Below are 20,132 nucleotides of genomic sequence, written 5' to 3' on the forward strand. Positions count from 1 at the left end.
ATGTTGTAGTTTTTTAATCATGCCACGAGTGTAATAAACATCGACAAATCTATCGCTCATGACAAGTTTTAAATCATCCCAAGTAGTAGGTAGATAATCAGGGTATAACCGACAATGTTCACTCCACCAAACAGTAGTAAACCAGTAAATGTACAAATGCGACCTTAACTTTTTTATGCTCAGAAAAATTATGGGAAGCAAATATAGCATTTATTTCAAACTTCCATTCAATATATAAATCATCCTTAAAACGACCATTAAAAGGTGGCATGGAAACAAGAACCTGATTGTGCGTATTCTGATGTCTTTGCACGTCTTGTGACGGTTGTTGTATTTTCGGCGGTGGTGGCACGTCTCCCACGATCTATGAAGCCCAACTGACTTTGGAACTTGTCATATTTAGTAGAAAATAAGAAACAAAATTCAATATTAATGTTCCTATGAACTACTAGGATGTGGTGGTAAAACGCTCACAGTATAGTAAAAATCAAAGTCTTAAAAGTTCTTACCATGGAGCAGGTGGAAAGCGGCATCCAACGGTGTCCAATAACTCCAAAAGTTGGGTAAAGCAGTTGACAGTTGAACGCATGTATGCACGGTGCAGAAATATATGGAGCAGGGTTGGCTTTATGTATGTGAAAAAATGCTAAAACCAAGTTAATTAATGCAAGCTGAAAATTCGCTCAAAGTGATCGAGTGCTGGTCCTAGCCTACACGGTGCTAGAGACGCGAGCCTAAGACACATACGAATTCACGTATGGCATCAAACTAATATTACTGAGCACCGGATCAAAGGACAAGACACACAAAACGAGCATTGCTAGTAAACTGTGTCACTATTTTTAATTAGAAAAAGTTGTCTTCTTCCACGTGAACCAAACCCTCTCAAACTCTAGCTAATGGAACCAAGAATCACTCGTATTCTTCTTTCAACAAGTAGAATACCCGTGCGTTGCCACGGGCTACAATGCATATAATCGAACAAGTGATCAAGATCGTCTCTAAGGTCAAAATTCATTGCTCCCTCATATATCTGGATGTGTTCGGACATTAAATGGGTGCCAACGGGATCCCAAATCCAACCGTCTAAATAATCCGAACTCTCCCAAATCTAGCTCATATGTGGAGGAAAAATATGGTTGTCCGGACTATCTGTCATATGATCTCCAACATGCGATCCCAGCACAAAAACCACACCCCATGACACACCCTTCCCTTTTCTGTTAGACCCTCCCTTCCTCGCTCAGTTTTTCGTTGTAGCAAAACATTTCTCGTTGTAGCTCTTTGCTTTAAAATCGGATGACGCCCACCTCACCTTTGCAATGGCACCCACTCTCCTTCACACCCTACTTCCCAATCGACCGCCAAGGAGGAGTCCCTCGCCAACCGCCCCGCTCTCCGCCCTGACCCCCTTCGCCCTTGTTCGTGTCGATCCGCCTCCGCCTTCAATGGGGGACAGGGCGTGCGCCACCCGTGACGCGGCCCAAGCCCAAAAGACAGATCCGATGTCTCATGACTCATTTCCCTGTTGTAACATACAATTGAATGGTGTGCATTACCATGTAACAAAAATATGATGTCAGTTGTTTTACGCCATCGTGTCCGTTATTAACACTTGAAAAAATCAACCAATGCATGTACCCTTCTATCCTGACCAAAATATGGTACAACTTGTTGAAAAAATATGAACCGCTCACTCATGCAATCTGCTGCAAAGCCGTCTTTCATGAAATGCAATTGGTCATATTTTCTAAAGTAGGGAAATTATTCCACTAAAATAGCGGTAACTGAACTGACCAACTTCAACCCCTATCCCGCTCACTCTCAACCCTCACTCTTATCACAAAATTCTCTAAATTGTGTTCTAAATGAGCTAGTGATCGACGTAGTCGTGGCAGGCCACTAACAAGGGTGGCAACCGCCTTACTATGTTAATGCTAGTACGTCATGATTTTATACTGGACCCATCCTTCATCCTGAGCTCTACCACGACGGCGCTACATTCGTCCAAGGCAGAAAATATGTCAATGTTTCTCTCCTCTTTCTCTCCCTCGCGTGCACATGATTGATTCATGGTACAAATTTATGTATCCATTATAGAAGAGCAAAAAAGATTCATGTCACTTTCTATCTTCTATAATTAATTGCTTGTGCATTGCAACGGGGGCACACATAGTCTGGTATTGTCAATTTTTTTAAAATTACTCTTATTCCAGCCACTATCTTTATCTCCCCCTCCCCTATCCAAACTCACCACTTCTGCCCCTCACACAAACATTTTGAAATTCGAAACCAAGATGCGGTATATTTCACAGCTTGAGTTAGTAAAGTGTGACTACCGTTTTGGCTTATGTGTCGAACGTGTGAGTTGCGCTTGGCGAGTTCTTTTTTTACTGTTAAAGTGATGTCCTTTTTTCCTCCCCCCCACTAAAAATGTTTCTCAGACTAATATTTGAATGAATAAATTTACAACCATATTGAAATAACAAGAGCTAAAAATATATTTATCGAAGAACATTTGTACAACACAATTTGCACGAAAGTTATGGTTTCTGGCAGATTGAGAACAAACATGGTAACTTACCAGAAAATACCATTTATGTTTTAGAATGTGGTTGTCCTACCAATGTGTACCTACAGATCTCTTTCCCCTTCCTCCCTCCCTCCCTCCCACCATCTCTCTCCCTCACTCTCTCTCGATTTCACTTGATCTCTCGTGTGTTGCCTTCTCAAGAATGCTCCAGTGCTCGCTGTCTCATGAGCTATTTGTCATTGTATAGTGATAGCAACGATGAGAGGGACACCACAAGAGATTGTTAATGTTCTTGATCTTTTCCCCATGTTCATTGTCGCCTTTGCATGGGTGTCGTTCATCAAGGGTCCTTCAACTAAGAACCATAATTTCGTTGACTGCGCACAAAATTATAACTATTTTTTACAAGTTTATAAACAGACAAATTTAATCAAAAAATAATAATTATGAAAAGAGGTTAGTAAATAAAACTACAAGTCATGACTAAAATATTGAAGGGAAAAAAATAATGAGCAGATAAATAGTTATCTGCCGAGGGGCAGTGGTATAACGCGCATGCATTATTTATAGATTAAATTAGTATTAAACAAATTACGGACCTAAATTCAGCTACTAAGCCGCATTCGGCTTTGACATTTACTTAAACTTGTAGTTAAACAAAAATAACGTCGCACAAGTTTAAGTAACCCGCCTTCCAGCAGAATTCAAATGGAGAACTAAGAAACCGTGCACATTGTTGAAACATGGCAGGTGCACTTTGAATATAACAAAAACTGCAGTTAGCAACTGTAGTGGCAGAGTTTAATAGTGACCTCCTTAGGTTTTTTTTGTTGTGTCGGGATAAATTAGTCTTCCCCCTCTCATGTTATATCTATAATTGTGATTATGCAAAAGTAGCAGACATATATGGAATTTCTACACTCATACTAAGAAGCTATTGGGATGGTCACACAAATAGAATTATTGCAGAACAAAAATAAGTGGCATACAAAATAATACATAACTCTGATTTTTTTTTTGGTTACATGTAAAAAAATTACATGATCAAATTTATTATCACAACTATAAAATGTCATAGGACCAAGGAAAAGAAAGAGCGTGTCTGTTGAAGCACTTAGAGTGCACTTGATCATACCATCTGATTCATCGAATATTGTTAGTTCCTCCTTAGTTTAGCTTACTCGTCGACTTTCTTGCATAGTGCCCTCGTCTTGCACAATATTCAAACAATGAACAAAAAAACCAGATCCAACAACACATATTGTTTCCGATATATATACAAATATGTTGGTCATATAATTACCAAGCAGAGAAACTGGGTAGTTAGCACAAAGAACCAGTGCCCACAGCGAGCCATCAAAATGTTGATAACTAATAATTGAAAGGTAATGCAAATTGATAACACACGGCATGCTCTTGGTTTGAGCACAACAGCAAGCAACATGTCTTGCTCCTGCCCATGTGCTTGCATAAGTGCCTTTTCCAGGAAGCAAGCGGCAAGGGAGGAAGACGACCCCGACACCGCCATGCCGCACCTTGTGCATCTCTCTGTAATGTCAAGGTTGACACCATCGCCGCAACTCTGCTGTCAACGTTAGTGAACCGAGAGAATGATAACCAAGAAATGCATGAATTTGAGTGTAAACAAATAAACTACATTTCACGTTAAGCCCATACTAAGGACCGAAGACATCAAAAATAACGAGAAGGTCTTTCAGTACCTAAAAGAGTGATTTTTTGCAAGTTGCGGAGTGATCATCTTACAATCTATTATGTAAATATCTGACTCCGAAAGCTGAGATCACTGTTACACAAAAGTGAAACAAAGCTAGTGCATTAGTTGTCACCCCTAGATTAGGGATTGCTCATTTTTAATAGTGCATCACGCACATTAAATGTCAATTTAAAATAACTTTTTACAAGTACGGCTGTGAAGGTGCTAGTTATCGACTAGAGGGGGGTGAATAGGCGATTTTTATGAAAGTCTTCAAGACACGAGGTCTTTGAAGAGAGACAGTCAAATTGAACCTATATGATATGCAACGGAAGATAAACTACCATAGACAGATCATAGTCAAGTGAGCAATATAATGAAAGCACGAAGACTAATAGCAGCTAGGTAGAACATATCGGAATGGAAGACAGTATGAAGCCAAACAGTTGATAGTCTTTGCACAGTGAAATCAAATAGATCAGGCAAACAAGCAATGACTTCACAAAGACAGAACTGAAATGTAAAGGAGGTGGGGGATAGAACTAGTAGCTTGGCGAGGACAAGGATTTGGTAGACTAGTTCCAGTTGCTGTGACAATTGTACGTCTGGTTAGGGAGGCTGAGATTGAACTCAGAAGACCACATATTCACCTTATTCCCCTTGAGCTGAGGACACCCAGTCCTCGCCCAATCACACTGGTAAGTCTTCAAGGTAGACATCGAAACCTTCACAAACTCCGTTCACCGGCGATCCACAATGACTCTTGGCTCCTTAGAACGTGACGCCTAACCGGCTGGGGGATACACAGTCCTCAAGTGTAACAAGTCTTCAGGTCATGCAGACAGAAAGACTTCAGTGATGCCTAACACTCTTGGCTCCGGGTGTTTTGGGCTTTGTCCTCGCAAGGATTCTCACTCTCGAATGCTTGGGAGGTGGGTTGCTCTCAAACGACAAAAGACGTCCACTAACTCTGAGCAGACATCAATTTATGGTAGAGGGGTTGGGCTATTTATAGCCCGCAGGCAACTTGACATGATATGTCCGAAATGACCCTGGGTCACTAAGGAACCGACAGGTGTTCAATAGTTGGATTTCAAACACACGTGGTGGCTTGGCTTGGGCTACCATCAAAGCTGACTCATCCAACTCTGGATAAGATTTGCTCTCATTGTCTTCACTCGAAAACATATGATTTGGGTTGAGCATCACGTCAGTCTTCTGACTTTGTTCACTCGGACCCCACTTAACAGTTCGGTGGTTCCTATGACTCAATAAAAAAGAAAAGGAAACTATGAAAGAAACTATGTCTTCGCACTCCATAGTCTTCAGGTGAATGTCTTCACACGTCATTACTTATCTTTGTCGGCGTTCTGGGAACCGGGGTACCCAGAATTTCCTGCCTGCGGCCCATGGCGTGGCTCCATCAAACGACCTGGTATGACCCATCTTCAGCATCGACAAAGCAAGACCCTCACGGGGGGCCAAGCCTCATGAGGGGACGACGCCAAGACCTCCAGAGGGAGCGACCTCCCTAGGCCGGCTCCTGAGGAGCGGAGATTCCTATGCAGGTGCTCACCTCATGAGTTTAAGGTGACGCAAGCCATGAGGACCAAGGCCAGGTGGGTGCCAGCAGGCGCAGTACAACAGGTTTCCTCTTTGGTGCTAAGGAGGCAAGCGCAGGCGTGGAGTCCCGAGGAATCAGCTAAAGGTTTCCATTCCCGTGCCACAAAACCAAGACCGCCAGGACAGCGGGATGGAGGTCATCGCTGATCCCACCACGACGTCATGACCAGAAGCTTTGCAGGTGAAGACCACCTTTCGTCAGGATAAGATGTACTATTTGTCTCCCTTCAAACATGGCCGTTGTGGGATCCCTTCCTGCCTTCATTTTGGGGGAAAAGGACCAACGCCACTATAAATATAGGTTAGCCACCACCATTGAAGAGGGGATCCAATCCGAACCCCCACCAGCTGACACCAACAAAAGAACATACCTCCTGAGGTAGTTCTTCCTCTGTACTAGTTCATACTCAGCCCACCGCGAGGCCAATCCACCCCAATGCAGGAGTAGGGTATTACACCATAAGGTGGCCCATACCTGGGTAGACTATCGTGTCCCTTTCCTTTCCCGTTCATTGAGCTAGGCTATGAGAGCATTGAGTTGGTAGGCTGGGGAGATTGAGTTCTTCGCACGCACCCCAGAGTTCAAATCTTTCTTGGGTCTGCGGAGCTCCGAATCCAACATTTGGGGCGCCAGGTAGGGGTGCGTCAGAGCCTCTCTCCTGCTCGTCGACTCGCTATCGCTTTGCCATTCTCATGGCTAACAGTCATAGAGTTCGTGCTGAGCGCCGGGCTGCCCTCGCCACCCGCGTCGCCCAGACAGCACCTACGGGCGACGGCGCCCCCCGTCGTTCCCCATCACCTGCGGCAAACGCTGCCACCGGCCCTGCGGCCCATGAGCAGCAGGCTTCGTCGCTGCAGCCTTCTGTGCGGCGTGACGGACGCACCGCCACTCCATCGCTGACTCCGGCGGCTGCTTCGTCTTCCCATGCTCGTTGCGGGCTGGCGAACGCGCAGGCTGCGTTGCTCATGGCACACGAGCTTCTGTGCTATCACCCAACCGATGACCTCTACGAGGACTGGCTGGACCGCATCACTGAGCTTGTCAGCACCGCTGGAAAGGCCCCTACACCGTCTCGCTCGCCGCCTCCCCCCGCCTCTTGCGGGCGGCGTGGCCCACGGTGTGCCTCCTCCAACTCCCAGGCAAGATGCCGTCCTCGAGCCAAGGCGTGAGGCCCCTCGGCGCGACCCGCCATGCCGGGTGCTGGCGCGCGACGAAGAAAGCTGCCAAGTGGTGCAGCGGCCCCAAGGAGAGGCGCGTGCGCTCCGAGCACTGCCATGTCAAGACCGCATGCTGCACGAGGCGGCGGTGCACGAGTGCCAAGACCAGGCTCCCCGTCTACGCCAGGCTCCCGCGAGCGCGGCGGGCTGCCGCGCGTTCACCCCGGACCTGCGCCGAGTTGTCTGGCCTAGGAAGTTCAAGCCAGACCTGCCTCCATGCTATGATGGCACCCTCGACCCTGTCGAGTTCCTCCAGCTCTACGAGCTGAGCATTGAGGTGGCCAACGGCGACGAGAAGGTCATGGCAAACTGGTTTCCCATGGCCCTCAAGGATGGTGCGTGCTCATGGCTCCTCAACCTCCCCGCGGGATCGATCTCCTCGTGGGATGAAATGCGAGAGCGCTTCATTGCCAACTTCCAGGGCACTCTCGACCGCGCCCCTGCTACGGGTGAACTGCGGTGCATCAAGCAGTAGCCAGGGGAGACCTTGCACAAATACATCCAGCGCTTCACCAACGTTTGCCTCAAGATTCCCAAGGTGTCAGATGAGGCCATCATTTTGGCGTTCACAGACGGCGTCCGGCATGTCAAGATGAAGGAAGAGCTCGCCATACATGAGGACCTGTGCTCGGCTCTGGAGATGTTCAACATGGCAACCAGATGTGCGAGGGCCGAGGAAGGTCGCCTCTCCCTCCTCGAGCTCCCGGAGGCTGATCCAGAGGATAATAAGGCCAAGGCCAAGGACGTGAAGCACAAGGGCCCAGGTGTGCTCGCGGTCGAACCTGAGATGAAGTGCGGCCGCGACCACCAGAGTCCTCCAAGGACAGTCGCCCATTCTGCGTCTTCCCCAACGTGCACAACCACAACACCAAAGACTATCAAGAGCTCAGGGCCATCCTGGACGGGCGCCTTGGCCGCCACCCCGAGCGCAACGACCATGGCTATGGCCGTAGAGGAGGCCGAGTGGGGGACGCTGGGACAACCGCAACCCCCGCCAGGACTGGCGCGATCAGCCTCGTGAAGATCGCTGGCAGGGCCAGCCTCGCGAGGGCCCCTGGAGGGATCAACCTCGTGCGGACCGTCCTCGGGGTAATGTTGTCCTTCCTCCGCTGCCGCCACCGCCAAGGACGAATGACGACCACAACCAAGATGATGGGGCCGGGGGCTTCCAAGAGCCTTGTGCCATTGCTTGCATCCTAGGCGGCGCTCAGGCTCCCGCCTCCCAGCGCATCTTCAAGCAGTTCACTTGTGAGGTGAACGCGGCCATCCCCAAGCTCGAGGCGTCACGTCCGCTCAGGTGGTCTCGTCACCTTTGACTCTGCTGACCAGCTCAAGTGCGCGGCCACTGCCGGGGCATTCCCGATGCTCTACTCGCCCACCATCAGCAATGTCCTCGTCACCAAGACACTTATCAATGGTGGCGCGGGGCTCAATGTCCTCTCTGTCGAGAAGTCGACATGCTCCAGGTGCTGTATGACCAGCTTCAGCCTACCAAGCCCTTCTCGGGGGTGACCAATGGCTCCACCATCCCCATAGGGCAGATCCGATTCCCCGTCACCTTCGGCAAGTGCGACAACTACCACACCGAGCTCATCGACTTCGCCGCCGCCCACATTCGCCTCCCGTACAATGCCATCCTTGGATATCTAACCCTGGCCAAGTTCATGGCTGTGACTCACCACGGCTACAATGTCCTCAAGATGCCAGGGAGCGGAGGCATCATTACGGTCGCCTGCGACAAAAAGGATGCATTGTGCTCCCTCGAGCGCCCCTACCAGGCTGCGGCGGTCGAGAACCCAGATGATGAAGGCGTCGTCTACCCCCCTGAGCTCATCCCCAAGAAGAAGAAGCTGCTGCTCAGCCGAGGATCTCAGGAGGATGGGGCGTCCGACGATCGTGCCTCGGGCCTCGCGCCCGCTAACGGGGCGCCTTCCCCTCTCGCATAGGAAGGCGCGCCCAGCGCCCCCCTTAGGTTGGGCTCGGGGGCTCTCCTCTTGAGAGCCTCCAACCTGGCCAGCATCGCGAGGGAGGCGTTTGGGCACCATGTGGAGGCATGGTTCAATGCGTGCTTCCACGAGAGGAGTGCAGGGTGCGAGATGCCAGGTGCTCAGGAGTTCATCACCAAGGTGATCGACGAGCTTCAGGAGGCGAGAGCCATGCTAGGCGAGCGTCGCGCCACTCCACCCAGCACAGCTCCCGCCCCTGGCACGGGCACCAAGCTGCACATCTGCGTCAACATCCCAGGGCTCCACAGAGCCGCGTCTCAGGAGCTCTTCTGGCCGTCCTGCATCGACCAGTGTGAGGGCCCCCCTCATAGCTACGTTCGCATGCCTCTCGGTCTGCCGAACGCAGCTGTCGCACACCAGCGCTACCGGGCCATCCAAGAGGCTCACGAGGCTGGGCGCAGGATGGTCCAGATGGAGGAGGTGACTGACCCTCGCGAGCCCCATGGGCCTCCGAAGCCTCACGGGTCTCAGGAGCTGGACGACTCGTGAGGAGAGACTTCTGCGGCACGCGTCTTCAGCTACTCCAACACTTCTTCAGCAACGATGCCAGGTGACACTTTTTGGTTTGTTCAATTGAGGGCGCCCCTCGACCCGCATTATCCTCAAGCCGCTAGGGTCAGTCCCGCGGTCGCACCATTTTATTTTATGTATTCTGGACCAGTATGCTTGCCTGTGTCATTATGGTTGTTGGCATTACCTCTGCCGTCTCGTTATCTATGGAATCGTCCCTCGCGGCCTCCGCGCGTTGCTAACTCGCCTCTTGCTCATCCTGCAATGGGGGCTGCTAGCATGACGCCTGTGCTCGGGTCTGTCTCTGCAGCGCTGATAAACCTGAGAGACCGAACTCTGGCTCGCGGCCTTCCCCGCGCACATCACCTCACCGGGTCCTCAGTGCCTTCGTCTTCTTGCAGAAAGATCATCGGCAGGACAGCAAGTGCGGCTACGCGCTGTTTTCCCTTTCTCCGACTAACTCGCAGGGACCTCCGGAATCAAGACCATGAGTGGCCCCGCCAGCACCTCGAGTCACGACCCCTCCACGGCGAGCTACTCCTTTTTCACACAATTCGCTTGCATGCTAAACGGGGGACCCCTAAGCATCACGCCTCAGGGACTCCTACTGGCTCTCGAGCCCTCACCCCCTGGCCCTGACCACGACATCACGACCTGGCATACCAGCGGTGGTTGTGCCTCGCTTGAGGGCCGGGACCTGAGGACGTAGAGCGTTTAGATGAGCGGGGTAGAGGGGATCGGTGTGAGCCTTGCCGGGAAGCACCACCACCAGGACGTAGTTAGGCATCGCGCAAAAGTTGTCTCCGCAACGAAGGAACCACCGCGGGCTCGCCAAGATAAGTCACCCCATACACGCCGGCGTTAACCTCATGATTTAGTATTTTAACTCTCGCTATCTCACACGGGCAAGGACTTTTCCCTTTCGGCCTTCAGGGAGCCGCTTGCACGCTAAAGGGTACCCCCTGAGCATCGCGCCTCAGGGGCTCTTACCCGACCACGGGCCGCTCACCTCCCCGCCTTGACCACGGCATCGCGACCTAGCATACCAGCGACGACTGAAGCCTGCCTGGGGACTAGGTCCTGTCGACATAGAGCACTAAGCTACCGTGAGAACGAAAAGGAGCACCGTGCCAAGGAGAGTTACGCGATCACAACACCGAACTAGGAATAATAGCATTAAGGCAAAAGCATTACATTTTTACATACCCCCATGGGGCTCGTCACGGTTTTCTGCAGGAAAAGCAAAAGAAAGGGACCTTGAAGAACCCTGGCCTTAGCGACGTCACCCACGGCGCCGGGACGATGCCGCTGTTGCGCTTCGGGTAGGGCGCCTCAGCGGCTCATAGCTATCGTCGTCGCTGGATTCCGGAGAGTAGCTGCTGCAGTCGGAGGAGCTGCGGGCAAGGCCAAGGGCAAGTTCAGCGCTCGTGGCCGCGCCGCCCTTATCGACTCTCTCGGGGAAGCATTCCAGGCGCCGACCGTCCTCGCCAAAAACCTTGAAGAGGAGCATCGAAGCTCCATCATATTCAAAGTGGATGGCGAGAGCTCCCTCCGACCAGGAGGCGCGGGCAATCTCACCCCATCCTCGAGTCATGAAGACGTCACTGGAGCGGACGACCTCGGCTTCCGCTTCAGAAGCTTGGCCGCAGCACCCAACATGTTGCAGCCATAACTCGACGGGCCCCCTCGGCAGTATCTCCTCCGCCAAGCCCCGCGGGAGCCGGATCCATGTGCGCTGCGGCATTGCTGCCCATACCGCAAACTCGCGTGCCGTGCCTTCGACATGGGTTCGCGACCCATGTGGCCGCGCAGCCACCGCCTGTCCTCCTCCGTGACCCTGACCCTCCCGGCGCTTGGCGATTCCCCTGTGCGCAGGGCTCTGTGCACGGGCGTACACAGGGATCGGGAAGCCCGACAAAGGCCACTCATGCCAAGGTCACGTCACCTCCAGCCCCACGACGGCGTCGCGGGAGCAGCCGAGCCTCTTCTTCGGCGAGCGTGGCCCGAGTTGCAACCGAGGGGTCTTCCCCTTCTCCGCCGTGGAAAACCTTCTCACTGGCGCCATGGGTGCTTCGACAAGATGGCGAAACAGGAAGGAAGAAGAAGGAGCAAGCAGCGAGAAGATGGAGATGAGCAGGGGCTCCGCGACCCCCATTTATAGCCAGAGGGAGGCCAACCACTGGCGTCCCATGATCCCCAGTAATGATGATCTTTTTTGCATGCAGCAGTCTGTTGTTAAGTCGAACAGTTGCCACATGGGGAACTGAAGACGCTGACGTCCCATCAAGCGCCACGCGTCGACTTGGTCCGCAGGCGATTGGGGCCCGCGATGCTTCGCCCTTGCCCTTTGGCTTCGGCTCGAAGCCAAGTCCGAGCGCGCCTTGGGCCCGGGGGCTATTGTCGGCGTCCTGGGAACCGGGGTACCCAGACTTGCCTGCCTGCGACCCACAGCGTGGCTCCATCAAACGGCCTGGTACGGCCCATCTTCAGCATCGACAAAGCAAGACCCTTGCGGGGGCCAAGCCTTGTGAGGGGGATGATGCCAAGACCTCCAGAGGGAGCGACCTCCCTAGGCCGGCTCCTGAGGAGCAGAGATTCCTATGGAGGTGCTCACCTCATGAGTTTAAGGTGACGCAAGCCATGACGACCAAGGCCAGGCGGGCGCCAGCGGGCGCAGTACAGCAGGTTTCCTCTTTGGTGCTAAGGAGGCAAGCGCAGGCGCGGAGTCCAGAGGAATCGGCCAAAGGTTTCCATTCCCGTGCCACAAGACCAAGACCACCAGGACGGCGGGATGGAGGTCATCACCGAGCCCACCATGACGTCATGACCAGAAGCTTTGCAGGCGAAGACCACCTTTCATCAGGATAAGATGTACTATTTGTCTCCCTTCAAACATGGTCGTTGTGGGATCCCTTCCCGCTTTCATTTTGGGGAAGAAGACCAAGGCCACTATAAATATAGGTTAGCCACCACCATAGAAGAGGGGATCCGATCCAAACCCCCACCATCTCACACCAAGACAAGAATAGACCTCCCGAGGTAGTTCGTCCGCTGTACTAGTTCATCCTCAGCCCACCACGAGGCCAATCCACCCCAAAGCAGGAGTAGGGTATTACACCGCAAGGTGGCCCGAACCTAGGTAAAATGTCGTGCCCCTTTCCTTTCCCGTTCATCGAGCTAGGCTGTGAGAACTTCGATTTGGTAGGCTAGGGAGATTGAGTTTTTTGCACACACCCTAGAGTTTGAATCTTTCTTGGGTCTAAGGAGCCCCGAATATGACAATCTTCAACGTGAATGTCTTCACGGACCACCATTTTCTTGAATGTCGTCATACATTTTAGGGGTCATCTCCGGTAGGTAAACCGAATCAATGAGGGACTTCTACCTGTGTTATCCTACAATTCTCACAAACACATTAGTCCCTCGACCACTTTTGTCGGCAATACTCCAAAACCAACTAGGGGTGGCTGTAGATGCACTTACAATCTCCCCCTTTGGGTGATTGATGACAAACTAGTTGCAGTTTTCTACGGGGATAAAATTAAGTGGAAGTTAAAGAACGTGGCCATTGGCTTCATGAGTTCATAAAGTCTTCCCCTAAAGATGTGCATATAAATAGTTTGCCTTTGAATGCAAATGCACATGGCAGGTTTTGCTTTGTGGATATCTTCCTCAACTCATGAAGACAATTCATCATGCATACACAAATGTAATGAAGATAATGATATGCACAATGAGAAATGGGCGTTTAGAGAATGACTTCATGCGGAATTTAACATCGCAATAAACGGTAGCAGCAAAAGTGGCAGACGACCATCAAGGTTTAAGTGTTACAACTCAAAACCAGCAGTTCAAGAATGAGAGTTGTAAAAACTTAGCAAAAATAAGCACCCGACCCATATAGACACGGTTGAAGACTATCAACTCATATGCTTCTCCCCCTTTTGTCAGGAATGGCCAAAAAGGAGTGAAGACATAGAGTGTCTATATGTTCCCATGCAGTGCTGGTGAAGATGATGGGGCAGTAGGGTCGACGGTGGAGTTGGTCGGTGCAGATGGGCCTGATACAGAATCTTGGTGCAGTGAAGTCATGGCTGGTGAAGTGGCGTCGTCCTCTTCATCAATGACTCCTGCAACAATAGTTGGAGCCGAAGATGAATACTCAGAATCTTCAATGGAAGGAGTGGGACACAAACTTGCTGACTGTGGAGGCTTGGAGTCAAACTTGAATTTTGCAATGAAGCCATCTGCTTGAAGATCATCTTCAGAACATAGCAGGGTGAGGCTCTTCCAAGTGGACCGATAGGCTTCATGAGCAACAAATGGTTTCTTGGTGGCGAGGTTGCGAATACGATTGACATCAACAAGGTTACTTTGCATCTAGCGCTTGAACCAGTCATGATGCCTATCATGCTTCTGATGAAGTGAAACAAGAAGCTCTCGGTCATTCAGCACACGAGGACGCTTCTGAGGCCTATGGGCTACTGTGTTGGCTGTTGCATCAGTGTTGGCATCATGCGACAACTTGAGCCGACCGACAAGAGGACCAACAACAGTAGTGGTTGGGTTCGGCACATGAATCCCTTCGAGAGGGTTGACTGAAGCTTTGGAAAGCAACATTGTCTTCTCGAACAGGTTCCTTGGCAGGCTCAAGATATATGGCTTCATGGGACATATCCACTTCTGATAGAAAGACGACATGGTTGTGCGCTGCAGCTTGATAATTGATAGTTGAGTGAAGCTTAATCAGCCGCATGACCCATGGAGCATAGAACTTGAAACCGAACAGATCAATGCCAGAAGCAGCCAACTAACGGATGAAGAAGTCTTGAGTATTGAACCTGATGCCATTGATGATATAAAAGATCAAAGGCTTCGTAGTGCCTTCAAGCTTGGCGTGAGGAGAATTCCCCTTGATTGGCCATAGAGTATGCCTCAGTATGTGATAGATAGTGTGAGGCAGGTACTCGAGGTCATTGACAAAGAATTCCATGGGGTATTCTGCATCGACAGGCAATGGCTACAGCATGCTGAGCATTTGACTCATATTGGGCTCGGGCTTCTGAAATACGCTCCACAAATTCTTGTTCATAACACTGACTGCCTAGCTCATAGAGATCACCAGGAGTGGGCAGGTAAGTTAGCTCGATGATGTCTTGAGCTTTGGCTTCATGATGTACATCACCTGACATCCACTCAAGGACCCATGTCTCCGGATCCCTGTTGTAGCCTGATATATGGAGAGTGGCATAGAATTGCAGCAAGAGTTCTTCATTCCAATGCTCCTTGTCGACGAAAAATGGGAGCAAGCAAACTGCACGAAACCAGTCAAGAGCTTCCTCAAGGCAGGGGAGTCCAGCAATTGGATCGCAGCACAGGCGCTTGTGGGGGAAGATCCTGTCCTGGTTGTACATAATGCAGTAGTAATAGCTTCATTGATGGTGGCTCCAGAACCTGTCAGAGGAGATCTTAGGCTTCTTGTAAGGATTCTTGGCCTTGTCAAAGAATGTGTTGTGCTCTCTAAAGCTTAAGACACTAAAAGCACCATGAGTTGTAACAACACTTGGAAGCCTTGGCATTCTGGGCTTCGGCTTCTGTGTCTGAGGCCTTTGCTCAACATGGTAATCATATTGGGGACCATGAGTAACTAGAGGCATCATAATGGGCCACTTGATGCTGATGAGCTCACCCTCACAATTGAAGGCCCTTGCCATTGTGTGTGGAACTAGTGGAGTAGCAGCAACATCCGAGGAGGATGGTTGAAGATCTTCGGTGGCATCATGGGCTTCAGTCTGAGGAGTGGCTTCAGGTGGTGCATTGACTTCAGCCATGACAATGTCATTGGCTTCAGTAGTAGGGTCAACAACATCATCAGTTGTGGGGGCTTTAGTTGGGTGATTAACTGGTGGGTCAGGCACAATCACATCTTCAATCTCTCTTGTTTCAATGGTAGGGGGTGTAACTTCAGATTCTTCTTCTTTTTCTTCGGCTGATGCAGCCGGAATATCTTCAGCCTCTTTGGCTTCCGACTCTTGAGCAGTGACTGAAGGTTTGGCTTCAGGGAACACTTGACGTGCTACTGAGCTTGTCGCATGCACATCCTCTTCAGGAATGCTCGATAGGGAAACCGTGGGCCTAGGGCCTCTGCGAAGCCTTCGGAAAGATGGCTACGCCTATGGTGAGGGCGTGGTCTTCTCCATGTCTTCAGGGGTGTCTTGCGGAGTCTCAATAACAGGAGTAGTGACTAGAGCTGGTGGTGTGCGAGGAATAACTTCATGCAGCGGGGAGTTGGGGTGTTGCTCTTGCCAGAACTCATCATGTGCGATTGGTGTCGTGGGACCGCTAATGCTTATCTGTTCACTGCTCGATGGATCCGGTGATGAAACCAGCTTGGGCATGCTCTGGGAGAACTAAGGAAGGACTTCATCATCATCAACATTGTCTTCATGACCAATGTCTTCAGCTACGGTGGTGTCAGTAGCTAGAATCTCTTCAGACACATGAGCCTCTGTGGTAGCAGGCTCATGAACAACCAGACAATGCTCACGGTTGGAGGATGCAGGAAGGGCAAAAGAAATGGGTTCAACAAGCAATGGCTCTGGCGATGCAGCTTGATCTTTGCGAGAAGACTTTGAAGATTTTGTCTTCAACTTCTTCTTGGATGGAGCAGCACAGAAGCTTCATGATGTTTTCGCTTCTTCGCTTCAGCTTCAGCCTGCTTCGTCTTCTTCTGCTCAAAAGCAACTGAAGGGACCTTTGGCTTTGAGCCAGTCATGCTGGAAGGGAAGACAATGCTTGGATTGGCTTCTTTTTCTTCTTAGCAGCAACCTTGGGGTCAATACCTGGACGCCTAGGTGCTTTCCTCTTCAAGGCTTCATTTTGAGCCTAGACACATTTCTCAGCATAATGCTTGAGGTGCTCTCGAGAACCTTTGGCTTCATCGCAACGCTTGAAAAATTCAGCCTTGAGGTCAACCATCATCTTCTGAAAGTTCTGTACATCAGTGATGCTGAGCTTGGCCATGTGCTTGTTGAAGAGAGCCTTCTCATGATCAATCCTATTTTTCTGCTCTATAACTTTTTGAGCAATGGCAAGCTCTTTGGCAATGAAGCTTTGAAATGTCACACTAATGTCAATGGGTAGCTGAGAGGTGTCTACGAATCATTCATCAATTAAGTAGTTCAGAATATCAGCGCCAAATAGAGGTAGATCATTCAAGATTTTAGCCTCGTGCTTGCCCTTGGTAAGCATCTCAAGAGCATCATCAGCAAGATCTTCATCACTACACAGATCAATTCCATCCTCTTCATTGTGCGGGATGACTGCTGGAGTAAGGCCTTGCCTAGAGATTCTCTTGGGCTTCTTGGACTTCTTGGAGATGCGAGAGAAGTCTTCAGACTGCACACTGGATTCAGGAGGTGCAGATTTTAGCGGCTTCACCTTTGAAGCTTTTGGTGCAACAAAAGATTTACAAGCGTTTACTTTCTTCAATGGCTCCTGGGGCTCTGGAACTTCAACATTTTCCTCTTCTTCGGCAGCTTCTTCAACAGTGGCCCTTTGAGCGGCACAATGTGCCAAGAATGAATCAAAGACATCAAAGGGGCCAATTAGATTGGGCTCGGCCTCACGACTACCATCTGGCCTGGGAGCAGCTAGACCTGGGTTGAAGTCAATCCCAAGATCCTTCTTGTTTTGAGCTGCTGAAGCCTTAGCAAATTGAAGATTGGCTTCAAACAAATCGTCCTCATGACATCGTTGAAGACTGGATGGGTCGGCATTTTCAGGCATCCGGCCTATGTCCATGCAAGGAAAGAAGCCTTTGGCAATGTCTTCAGCCTTTATCTTGGGGTGAAGCTTCTTGTACACAATATCCGCCCATGGAGGCCTGACAACATTCTTGTCAACGTATTCTGGAGTCACAAAGTGATAGAGGAACCATTGCTCTGCCCAATATCTGCGAATCCATTGGACTCTAGACTTGCGCTCACCATAGGTCTCTTCTGGGTCAATCTTGTACATCTCATATAGATCTGGTGGCAAGTCCAAAGGAGTGTTGTCACAGTGCTGCCTGCCACCCCTTCTTTGCAGATTTGCCAGAAGCCATTGGATTCAGACTGAAGGGCTTCATGATAGTGTTTGGCTTTAGGTGACTGGTTAGACAAGAGCTGGCTTCAGGCGATTCAGTGTGACGCTGTAAGAACTCTGCAAATGAATGCAGACTATGAGAACCAAGGGACTCTCCCACGGAAATGTAACCATGACAACATTAGGGATGCGAGGGAAGGGGAAGAGGTCATATGCATTCTCAGAAGATTTTGAAGATAAATGAGTTTGAAGACAATGACCTCACAGCACGAAGACATTCACTTATAGATGTAAGTTGGTTCCAGATTTGTACGAATCCAAAAATAAGCACAAGTGAGGAATCAAACTAGATGTGAAGCATTCATAAGTTAAAGTTCTTTGCAGATTATGAGATTCAGAATAGACAAGATCCATATTTGGAAGTGTAAAAACAGCTTTTGGAGGATGCAAAGATTTCAACGGATCAAATAAATGGTAAAAAGTGAGTTCTTATTTACCGCACGAAGAACTGCTAGACGAGAAGGATGGAGGCTGCGCAGTCCAATCTCCCGCGCCCTAACTTGGCGGTGGAAGACACCAACGGCGGCGGCGGGGTGGGGAGGGGAGATGTCCGCAGCCGGTGTGAAGACGACACTACTAGAAAAAGGCTATTAGTGGCGCACCACATATTGCTATTAATGGCGCACTATGGGTGCGCCACTATTAACACGCCATTAGTAATTGTTAGTAATGGCGCACCTTTGATGCGCCATTGGTAATCCAAATACCAGTGGCGCACCACATGGTGCGCCACTACTAACCCTTAGGTGCTCCACTAGTATTCCCTCCAGGTGCGCCACTAATAGCCTTATAGGTGCGCCACTAGTAATAAAGGAAGGTGCGCCACTAATAAGGGCTTAAATGCGCCACTGGTAATGTATTTGGAAAACAAAAAAATCCAAATTTACAGAAAACAACCTATAAGGAAAAATATTTCAAAACAAAAATGAAATAGAATCATATTTTTTATTATAGTAAGAATATTACAATGTCTTTACAAGTATCCAATAAAAGGAAAATTGCAACGAAATAAAAGAAAATCCTAAAACTAATCTTCTAGTAATCTTTTCTTCTTTTTCTTCACTTTATCCCTGCAAAATGTAACAAAATAAACAGAAAGACAAACAAACTATTTATAACATGTCAATACTGTCATTTTTTATGCAGAACTAGATATGAGCATATATTTCCAGAATTACATGGTGTGAATATTGTATGAGTAAGATTATAATGGAAATGAATTTTGATAGGAGCCCACTTTCGACGAGTATTTATCCGACAGAGCTAAATAATCAGGGTATTTACCTTTTGATAATATTATTATACTATACTACCAGTATACTACTCCACTTGGATTTTTTAGATGAGCAGATCTGAGATAGACATCTGTTCAAGTGGCTATAGGTAGGCTTGAAGAAGTCTCATCGGTTCAAGTGGCTACAGGTAGTTGCACAGCTGGAATATAGACTACTACTACTATTTGAAAAGAAAACAAGAGCAAATCTGAACGTACTAGTCAGATCCGATCACATTGAGCTAGAAAGAAAATTCATCAGGAAACAGATGGCCAGCGACTTACTTCCAGACGTTGAGGATCTCGTTGTGCCCGGCGAAGACGCTGCGGAGCGCGTCGCGGACGGCTGCTCACAGCGATAGCTGCCACAGATGAACTCGTTGTCCTGCAGGTAGTCCAGCAATCAGGAATTAAAGATAGGAGGACTAGAACTGAAAGAACTAACATCTTAGAAAGCAACAAGAGATAATTCATATATGCAAAATACATATGAAGTGGTCTTCACCAAATTTGTTGAACATATGAATGAAATATTTTAGCAGTACCAATGATAAATGTCAAATTAATTGTTCCTGTCAAATCAATACATACCTACTACTCCCTCCGTTCCTAAATATAAGTCTTTTTAGAAATTTCACTACAAACTACATACGGATGTATATAAACATATTTTAGAGTACAGATTCACTTATTTTACTCTGTGTAGTCCATTGTGAAATCTCTAGAAAGACTTATATTTAGAAACGAAGAGAGTAATATATGCCTATATCTTAGTATTTCTTTCTATGAGAAAAAGTCTCGCTCCTATATATATACTTAACAATCGCCTTGGCTCAACTTTTTTCCTCTCAAGAGGCATGCCGGTGCAAAAGTGAGGAACAAATTGTGCCAAGTTATAGTTCGGGGAAAAAAAGGTAGACATCTCTTGTATGTATGTCAAAATTGCATGTTAGAATCATTTGGCATATGAAATTTCAAGTTTCAGCCCTGAATTATGTCCGTCGAACCCAAGCCACAAATTTCGTTGGAAAAAAGATAACCCAAGCCACATGCATGGAGAGTCGCCGCGGGTGGGTAAATTGTCTCAAGGTAAAGATACAATGCTTTGCA

This window comes from Aegilops tauschii, chromosome 7 (assembly GCF_002575655.3).
Source record: "Aegilops tauschii subsp. strangulata cultivar AL8/78 chromosome 7, Aet v6.0, whole genome shotgun sequence".
In the NCBI taxonomy this organism is placed as follows: domain Eukaryota; kingdom Viridiplantae; phylum Streptophyta; class Magnoliopsida; order Poales; family Poaceae; genus Aegilops; species Aegilops tauschii.